General features: G+C 40.9%; 1 protein-coding gene and 1 long non-coding RNA gene across 4 annotated transcripts in view; one reads left to right on the top strand and one right to left on the bottom strand.

The window, feature by feature from the left end:
- Positions 1-812: 812 nt before the first annotated feature.
- Positions 813-10,167, bottom strand: LOC104834966. 2 transcript variants are annotated; one of them, XR_774674.1, is made up of 3 exons: positions 8,691-10,167; positions 3,257-3,341; positions 813-1,083 (listed from the first exon to the last, which is right to left on the bottom strand). It is a non-coding gene; the product is annotated as an uncharacterized LOC104834966 (long non-coding RNA). The 2 variants fall into 2 exon arrangements; XR_774675.1 differs by lacking the exon at positions 813-1,083 and adding an exon at positions 1,481-1,806.
- A 185-nt stretch (positions 10,168-10,352) lies between these two features.
- The window catches only part of RPL21 (ribosomal protein L21), a 4,915-nt gene continuing 4,775 nt past the window's right edge, over positions 10,353-10,492 (top strand). Inside the window, exon 1 of one of the 2 annotated variants that reach the window (XM_010572679.1) lies at positions 10,353-10,459. The gene's annotated coding sequence lies outside the window, so the exon portion shown is untranslated. The remainder of the gene's footprint in view (positions 10,460-10,492) is intronic. The other variant, XM_010572680.1, reaches the window with a different exon arrangement.

Here is a 10,492-nt window from a genome sequence, read left to right on the forward strand (position 1 = left end):
AGGACGGGGGGGGGGGGGGGGGGGGGGGCGGTGTTGTTGTTACTTGCAAGAAAACCATCTGAATTCACCATCTGTATTTTTATTGACACATAGCCCAGTGAAGGTCATCCACCATTCTCATGATATATTAACCAGCCTTGCTATGGAAATGCACTTTTGTGGGCAGTGGGTGTTGCAGGATTCATGCTATGAGGTAATAGAGAGTAAGACACAAAAGAAATTTTCCCCAACTTGTATTTCATAATTCCAAGAAAACCTGAAGCTGCATCAGATTATATAGAAGTGGAATCTTAACGCACTATGTGAGTGAAATTGGATCCTTCTTGGGAACAGAAGAGACAAACAGGAAATATATTTGGAAAGTCATGTTATATCAAACCATCTTGTACTGACTGACAGGTAGTTAAACATCTATATTAGTAGATTAATCTTTGTAAATTATGTTGAGGATACATTTCCAGAAAATACAACTATTTTCATAACAGTTGTACATGCTCTCTGGGAGCCATGACGGGGGGTGGTGGTAGACTAACTGGATATAGGAGGATCTGAGCAAGTTGTTAAACAAGTGATACATTTTATTCGTAGGTTCCAAAGAAAAAAATTCAGTCTTAGTTGTAATCATAAGCAAGACATTAATCGATTATTATCACAGAAAACTATACAAATTATAAAAATCATGATATTACAATTGTACAATAGAGAAATATTATTTTATTCCTTAGCACTTTTCATCAGTAAATCTCAGAATATTTTACAAAGAGGTGTGAGAAATAATATTATTAGACCAAATCTGTAAACAATAAATTAGGTGAGAGTTCTCTGACAGGGTAAAATTTGCTGATTATGATTTTTCCTGTGCACTCATTTTGGAAGACCAAAGCTTTCCTCAGTAAGGGTGTTGGGTTTTGTTGGTTTGTGGTTTTTGTTTTAAGCAGAGAGTAATATTTGTTTCTTGCAGTGTTCACACATGGGGATATTTTGATACTTCCATTTTCACAGCTCAGCTGATACTGGGCATCTTGCCATATATATATAGCTGGCAAACAATTAACCTGTTATTACACAAAGGATTACCAACATCTGAAAAGTTAAAAGAGAAAATAAAAAAATTTATGCTACTAAACTGAATACAAATTTCTACCAACAGCACTTAAAATATACATTGGTTAAAAGAAAGGTCCAATAAGACTGTAAAATATAAGAATTTAGTTGTGTTGAAAATAACAGGACATTTCTAAACTGTTACCACTGTTTAAGTCTTTAGACTCCTAAAAGCAGGTGGAATTCTAACTGAAAATACAGTTACAGTTCTTAGAAAAAGAGTCCGTTTATAAAATGGTAACTCTTTTGAAAGATGTCATTGTATTCTGCAAGAAAAATGTGTATAGTTTGGGTCTTGGTGATCTCGATATGAAAGGACGTGAACCAGGCACAAAAACAATAACTGCTTTTTGATGTTGTTCTGAACAGAATCTTTTGGAGAAATAGGGGGGTTTAATATTGTAATGAAATACTTCCAATAATAGAAACTTTTCTTAAAAATTAATGGCTTTGATCTTTGACACAGGCACTAGGGAAACCAGTGTCTCAGTAACTCCAGTTTCTCCTTAGATGAAAACCTCAGGAGTCAGTGACAGTGCTCTAACACTGGAAAAATGGAAAATCCATTACTAGAGGTGAGAAGTGCAAGACGCTTCTTCATTCTCAGTGTTCTCTACCAGAATACCAAGCAAAGCTTCCTGCTGCAGTCAGCAAGATAGTATTTTTGTGATCTTCGCAGCAGTTCTCCAAAAGCAGGATTAGCTGTCATGTAATAACAACAGTGATGTACAATATGACAACAGGCAGCCTCCAGGTAAAGAGTCTTTGTATCATTACAGTCCCCCCCCACTAATCAGTTCTCTACAGTACCAAGATATAAAGGAAGCTGAGGAGGAATATGTAAAATGCCATGCAGATAGCTATGCAGTGGAAAAAATTATCAATAAGGGGTAGAAAAAATACTGGAAAGAGCTTTGTGGAGATAATAAAATTGCTAAAGAGCATTTACTGTTAATAGCCTGTGTTTTTCATGACACTAATGGGTGGTTAATTATTTTTGTTTTAATTGAAACATATGTCACAGTGAGCAATATTTTGTGCTTCTGCTGATCTAAAGCTATTGTTCAAATGCATGTTGCAATCAGTTCTCAAACAATGCTCTCTGTCAGTAATACAGAACTAGAATGATTTTTATTTCTTCTCTTGGAAGATTTATACTCTGGAAGACCCACAGTTCACCTCTGTACTTGCAGATGGTCAGTTAAATACTTCCATCTGATTATACTTGTTTTTCTCTGGTTATACTTAGTTTTTTCTGGAAAAAAAAAACCCAAACAAACAAAAAACCCAAACCAAAAAAAACCCCAAACCCAACAACTGAAAACAACCAACCAACCACAAGTTATTGCATGAGCAGCGGAACTAATAAAGCTCCATTTCATATGGATTTGTGCCCTGTGTCTTTATACAGCAGTAACCCAGGCATCACCTCTTTGTCCCGTACAGCCTCATTTCCTCCTTTCATTTCCCCTGTGATTTAATTTCCTCTTCTCCTCCTGCAGCACTTCTTCTTGCCATTTGCCCTGTGTTTGTTTTGCCCTGTTTTGCCCCTTCACCTGCACTGCCTCTCTCCCTTGGACAAGCTGCGGCTGCCATGGAGCAGCACATATGCTAATTAGCTCACATTACTATTTTGCATATTCCATGAAGGACTCCACAGCATTTAAAAAATATTAATGAATTGATCCTTAACAATGACCCTGCTCCATAAATATGCACTATTATTCCTACTATACGTATGGAAAGTTGGTCTAGTTTATCCTTGGTTGGTTGTAGCTCGGTCAAGTTTTATCTTTTGTTAATTCGCCGTTTCACTTCTCCTTGACTGACCATTAATTTGTTCTTTTCTGGCTGTAGTGTTTGTTCAGAGCAGCTGTTGTTGTCTCATTGACGGGGTTGTCAGAGCGTAGCCAACTCTCATTATTTTATCGCAAGCCTTGTGATATATGATAGTTCCCTTGTAACCACAGTTCCTGGGTTCAGGTGATGAGGATTACTTCAGAAATTCACCTTTTGTTTATTATAACAAGTTTACGGCTCAATAGGCTAGAAAACTGAAAAATGTGATGGCAGGACTGAAAATGTTCAAAACAGGGTGAAAATAAAAGCACATGTATTTTTTAAAAATACAACTATTTTAATGCATCTGTACCTTGTGATGTCATGGGTTCTGTCTCAGGTTCATCATTTAAGATACTGGCATGTGTAAGACTGCAGAAGCTGGAAAGGAGGCTGGCCTGCAAAAAGCAAATCACTCAGTGAAGGCTGACATTTTCTGACCACAAATTCAAACTCTGCTAAAGCACCTAGGAGAGAATATATAATTGGAATTATAATCACATGAGAAGTGCTTTAATGCAGAGAACAGTGTGCTTTTTACTCCTGTAGTTTCTGTATTTGATTCTGCCTGCTTTTTCCTTCAAGAGGAAGCTATGAAGGCAGGATAGGATTTTCTTTTAGCATCCAGAAGATATGCAGAACTAGAGTAAGACAATAATGTTCACTGAAAGATTGTTACAATCTGCTCAGTGCTTGAGGTTGCAATAACTCTGGTTACTTCATGCATTATTAAAAAGAGCATTTTGTAGCACTATTAAAATCATAAACATTCTACTTTGTCTTTATGTATTTATACAGAAAAACAAATTTAATTTGGCATAGTTTGAAGATAAATTTAAATTTGTGCTTACTGGAATTCAGCTAACACTAAGTGGAAAACATTCCTTTACTTGAAATAAAACTAGCAATATTTTATGTAGCCCTTTCCTTCCAGCAAGGTTCTTTGCTATTTCATAAGCAATTAAAAACAATTATGTTAATGGCTCTGATTAGAACACTTAACGAGAAATGCAAATGGCTACCTCAGATGCCAATATGCTAATACAATGCCATAAACTATTTATAGAATAGGGAATGATTCCACCCACATTTTTACTTTATGCTGTTGTATCCATCAGGCATGCTGCCTTCTTAAACTACAGCACCTGATGTTGATAAGTTTGAATCACCATAGACTCAAAACAATCTCTGGCACCTATGGAGGTCTTTGGTCCAATCCCCTGCTCAAAGCAGGTCCAGCTAGATCAGGTTGCTCAGTGCCATGTTGAGTTCTAAATAGCTCCAAGGATGTGAACTCCACCATCTCTCTGAGCAACCTGGTTGAGTTTTTGACCACCTTTACATTAAAAATGTTTTCATTATCTTGAGTCAGAAATTTCCCATGTTCTAACTTCTGTCCATTGCCTCTTGTCCTTCTACTGTGCACCCTTTAGAGGTGTCCGTCTCCATCTTCTCTGCACGCTCCCATGAGAGAGCAGAAGAAAGATATGATTTCCTTCTCCTCTGCCAGTTGAGCAAACCCAGCTCTTTCAGCTGCTTCTCCTAGAAGAAGTCCCTGGGCTTCAGCCCCATGACGGTCTTGGTGGCCCTCCACTGGGCTTGCTTCAGTATGTCCATGTCTTTTGTGTCCTGGGGAGCCCAGAACAGGATGCATACTCCAGATTTGGTCTCGCAAGTGCCAAATGGAGAGGAAGAATCCCTTGTCCTGCTGGCTAACCTCTTCCTAATACAGTCCTGGATGTAGCTGACTTTGTGGCAAGGGCATATTGCTGTCGTCCACCAGGACCCTCAGGTCCTTTTCAGCAAAGCCCCTTTCATTACAGCCAGCCCTCAGCCTGTCCTGTTGCATGGAGTTATTCCAACCCAAGTGCAGGACTGTGTTTGCCTGTCCTGAACTTCAAGGTTCCTGCCAACCCATTTCTCTAGCCTGTCTCAGTCCCTCTCAATAGCAGCCCTGCCCTCCAGTGATTTGACCGCTCCCAACAATTAGGCTCAAACTCACCTGAGAATTAGCACCAAAAAAATTGTTTTGTAGTATAGTTTCAGTGAGATTTCATCAGTTCAAACTCAGTGTGCCATTACGATAAACTGTTCTTATATATGCTTTACATCAGGTATTACATTTCAGCAGCAAAGCTCATATTCAGATCTACTTAAAGCTAAATCTCTTTGCCCTCCAAAGTTAAGCCTGTCTTGAAAAACCAATTGGCATAGGTTGAGCTTCTGTTAAAATTATACTTTATAGTGAATAAAATGGTCACATGCTAGAAATCAGATAAGGAAAAGGTCAACTAAGTCTGGCCCCCACCCGTCTGCAGTTTTTCCTACAGTATATTTGTTTTGTTTTGGCCAGTCTATTTTAAGGTGATTAAAGGCCAATTCTGTCCTGTTTATTCCTTACAGACAAAGATTCTTTGAAGACCCTGAAAGTTTTGCCTGAGCAAAATCATCAATATATACGAACTGACTTTGTGCCACTGAAATCACTGAGAGGCTGTTGCATGAGTGTTAGATTAAAAAATTGTCTCCTAGTTCCCAGCTAGCAGGTTAAGGACAAGCACTGAAACATTTACAGCCAGCAAAAAATTCAGCTTCATGTTTCGTGATCATCTTCAGTAATAACAGAAGTATCTCAGAAGTAATTGGTGCATGGTAAGTAAGCTAACTGGGACTGTTGTGTACAAATCTGATCACTGATACTCAAGAGACATGTGCGGGAATGGGAGCAAATGCATGGAGCATGCTATGTGCCTGGAGGCTCCAACAGCCTGGATTATTTAGCTTAGTAAAATGAAGGTGTAGAGGGGATCTTCTTCTGTGTAAATAATTACAGAAAAAGGGCAAGCATTGTTGTTCTTCCAGCTAGAAGTACACATAAGATCAGACATAAACAAATGAAGAGAAAATAGTATGTTTGTAATCATTAAGCCAGTTATTTCTTAAACTGTAGTTAATAGCTCCCAAGAGAGTTAGCAAAGGGCTTAAGGGAGATTGTGAAAGATCAGATTTTTTTTAATATATTTTAATATTAATTCTACACTTATATTCAATACGTTATCAAAAGAAAAGCCCCACAAAAATCTCCACATTATGCAGATTTACTGCTGGCAGCAGCTCAGTTCCCTCATGACAGAGGAGAAAAAAGTATCTGTAATTACCAGCTGTGTCAGCCAACGAGTGGCTAATCACCTTTAGTCAAAACAACTAAATATACAGTGAGGCTGATGCTGACAATATGAGGAGTTGCTTGTTCCTGGCTAGATGGGTTGGACTCAGGGGAGGTTATGTACAGACAGGTGACCTCAAAAAAGTAGTAACACAAGGAGTTTGAGAAAATGCTGCATTAATGAAACCAGTTTCCTGAGAAGCCACTCAATTAGTAAAGGAGGAAAAGGACATTAATTGCCTTTGAAATGAAGTTTGATAAATGGATTATATTATTTGGTACTGGTGAGAAGCTGGTCACAGTTACACAACAGCTTCCTTGGAAGTTCCTGATGATTTCTGTATGCTCAGTAATGCAGTATTCACTGATGCACATATATAAGTAGAATGCCATGTTACTCAAATAAGCAGTTGAATGACAGAACTTGTTCAGTATTTCAGATTTTATGTGGCAGTCAAGATAATGATGGGAAAAAAGCCATTTGTTTAGGTTCAGTATCAATCTATCTGCATCTAGTTTAGCAATTAATGTGTAAGTAACATTAGCGTAATAAAAACTTTCACCCATGTGTGTGACATGCTGGGCCCCATCACAATTCTTGGTCTGTACAGTTTTTGCCTTTTCATTTCTCTCAAGGGCACGCCATCATTATTTTCCACTCCTTCCTCCACAGAACGCCTCACTGGCAATGCAGCTCAGTACAGCCACCTGTACTGGCACTTTTGTGATTCCACAGTGAGCCCATCCAAGGAGTTTGTACGGTCATTTTTGGAAGGCGATTGGTTGCTCAGACCCAAATTTTATTGATTTTAACTCCCATGAAACTAGGTTCAGGCTTAGATTTACAGCATGGGTTTTGTCGATGAGGAGTTGAACTGAATACCAGAAATAAAAAGGTTGTTAGAGCTAGAATCATTGGGGAGCTAAAGAGACCATGAAAGGGGCCAGAAGCATGATTCTGAGATGCCACATAACATGATCCTTTTGGAAAGAGTGAACAATGGAACAACAGGGTAAACTTAAGAGGTGACACAGATGACTGGTCAGTAACTTTTTGATCAGAAGTGCAGGGTAGATCCTGCATTTCTATGGATGGGAGCCTGCCATGGGGTAACCAATTAACTTCACCATTTTAATTTTCAGTTTAGACTCTTGGTTTTGCAGCATCATCACAAGAGGAACTGCAGGTTTCAGTCCTCTTTGTTTAACACCTATTCTCAGTTATTTCTGTTAAAATCTTGCTCCAGCCATAATCAGCTATCTTTTTTTTCAAGTAATGAATGCATTATGTGAGACACAGGAGACCTAGACCCTATTGAAGGGGAATATTTTTCATTTTTCACCTCAAAGCCCTTTACAGACTCTCATTAATTTAAATTCCTTCCACAGCCCTGCTGAATAACCTAACACAAATGGAATGTCACACTTGAGATCTCTGTGTGTATCACTTGGTCCTCTGAGCATAGGAGTGAGCCAGATCCCACTGTGCATTAAAATTTCAGTGAAGGATTCCTGACAACCCCATGTGCAGAATCGTCATAGCACATTTATTCTTTAGAGAGAGCTGTTATCCAGACAGATGCTGCAGAGAAGTGTCAGAAACAAAATGGGGCTCTCCCAGAGAAGATATCAGAATCCTGACAATGGGAGCTTGGGGACTGGAAATTGGGGTTTTTTGGCAGGTTAGATTCCACTCTGGAAAACAAAGTGATGTTTATCTAGTCCCCACTCCTTTGACTTCTAATGAGCCCTCCCTTTCCAGCTCCTTTCCCAAGCAACTTTTGAATTGGTTCCCATTGAAGCTGCTTTCCCTGTCTTGCTCTACCTCCAAGCAGGGAGAGTAGGAGGGAAACACAGTCTACCATGGTGTAGTGAGATTTCCAGAGTACATTAATGGGTGGAGCACCAGCCTGGGACCTTCATAGGGTTTTAGATCTTCACGTTAAGCTGGGTGTTGCCACTTGCGCTCACCCCACTCTTGGGGATGTACTGTTTCTGAAGCAGAACCATATGTGGCGTTTGCTCTATAGCCTAGGAGAAGTTGGAATCTGGATCCTACAACTGCAGTTTGATCAAGGAAGAGCAGTTTAGGCTGGGTTTCTGAGGGCAGGAGGCAGGGCAGTAAGGGGAGCACCTACAGTCTGAAATGTAAGGCTGCAGGTCTCCCCCACATCTGCTTGGCTGCTAGCTCATTTCCAGGCCAGAACTCACCCCACAACATGTGCACCTGTGTCTGCTGGAGACAGCCATTATTAAGAAATCCTTCTGTGAGCAACATACAAAGGCTCTGCAGTCTTGTAAGTGCTTGGTAGGCCACAGTTTGGGGAAACTGTGTATCAATGTTGGTAGATAGGATGGGCTGATGGACTTCTGGATCAGACCCAGACAGCATGCTCAGTGAATGATTCAATGGAGACAAGCTGTGAAACATGATTGTTTCTTTGAAATGTGGAGCTAAAGAAGGATCCTGGGAATGTGCTAATCAAGGTAAATTTTATGAATAAAAACATTACTGAAATTTCAAATAAACCTCTCATGCAATTTATTCAGGAAAAAAATGTAGCAAATCCTGATGTCTTACTTGGCTCCAAATAAAAGCAGAGTTCAATTAAGTTCACAGTTACTGCTCCCTTATGGATTACACTTACATGCTCTGTATGTGGACATGAGTTTCAACATGTGGAGTTTCTTCCCCATTCCTTCCTGCTCAATGTTGAGATTTGCCCTCTATGTAAATCACTGGCAAGAGTAAGGTGTTCAGCTCACTGAAAATGCCTATCTTCCTTTATTCAATAATGCCTTTTAGGATTTGGCTGCCCATCTTTACTTTGCTTGATACCCTCCCTGAAATCTATCTGTTGCCAATATGCTTCCTCACCTAAGAGCTGTTCAGGCTTATAACTATCTTTACGCTTGGAAAAGTTTCATGGTAGCTAGGCTGAATGCATATTAAAATATACAGATTTTCTCTGTGTAGATATCGGGTGCTCTAAGCTCTAGATTTTTCAGGGTGCAGAGCTGGAATACAGACACGTTTTTTCTAAATATAACACTTTACTCCAAGAGATTTCGTGTGGAGACAGGGCCTCTGTCTGTCATAACATGCCCCGTCAGCTAGCTTCGCAGGCAGAACCTGATAGTGTATTTAATCCTCCATATCCATTCTTGTGATCCACAAATATTAAACTAGCTTTAAAATGATGACAGAAAGGGCTTAAGTTTTGCAAGACAACATTAGAATAACTGTGAAGTTAGTCAGAGGATCAAATATGTTTTTATATGCCGCTTTAAGTAATCATGCCTCCCCTAAATTAAATAAGTGCTTCTTTCATTCAAAACAAAAATTCCTGCAGTAGGGCAACTTCTCGCTGAGACAAGTTTTGAACTGTCCCTGCATGTTTAGCTCAGGGGAAGGAGGCCCTCTTTTGACTCACTCCTGCCTGCAATCAGCTTCCCATGATGATTCCTGTCTGCTCCAATACTGATGGTGCACAAACACAATGAGTCACGCCGTCAGCTCTGGAAGCGGCTCACCAGTCCGCTTCATTTTCAGGCACCACACAGCTGATGCAACCTGTGGCCACATAAAGGCTCTTTGTTGAGAATCCGTACGTTATTTATCTTTGTGGAAACATCTGCCACAGAAATTGGAAACTATGGCATTACAATAAGAAGAAACCCCATTACAATACTAAGAAACCCCAAACCTGAGCAGCCTCTTTGCGTCTGCTGTTGGTTTGCTTCTCCCACCATGCCTTCCTGCCTAGGATTACCTGGATCTCCAGTCAGGCAGCCGTGACTGACACACAGTATCGGAAGGCTCACATTACCGCAAATTTAAATTTCGGTGCACCTCCTTAATGTCGTAAAACAACTTCTTGGCTGCTTATATTTTACATCAGCAAACATAATTCCTTACGGACGGCGGGCCAGCCGCTCCACCACAGAACTCCCTCCTCAGGATCCCTGACGGACACCTGCCTCGTTTTCCCGCTTCCCCGCCACCCCCGCTGTCAAACCTCTCCTAACCCCCTCTCACGGCACAGCCATGAAAAAAACCCGGCATTTATCCCTCCTGTAGCGAAAAGCTCAAACTTCTGCCGGCGTAGTTCCGTCGTTTTTTATCAGAATCGGCGTACAATGGCTTCCTTCCGGAGATTTACCTCACGCAGGCAGGCGGGCGGGCGGGCAGGCGCCTCCCCGGGACTTTCTCTCAGGCGCGGCGCGGGCAGCCCCGCCAAGGCCCCGCTGTTAAGTGCGGCCGCGGCCCCGCCTCTCTCTTTTCGTCCCCGGCCGCCATTTTGTAGGCACGCACGGGGAGGCTCGCCCAGCCCCGCTCGCCGGCCTCAGGTGCTTCCACGGCTCCGGGTGGCGGCGGGAAGG

The sequence above is a fragment of the Haliaeetus leucocephalus genome, unplaced genomic scaffold, assembly GCF_000737465.1.
Source record: "Haliaeetus leucocephalus isolate CR32 unplaced genomic scaffold, Haliaeetus_leucocephalus-4.0 Scaffold351, whole genome shotgun sequence".
Taxonomy (NCBI): Eukaryota; Metazoa; Chordata; class Aves; order Accipitriformes; family Accipitridae; genus Haliaeetus; species Haliaeetus leucocephalus.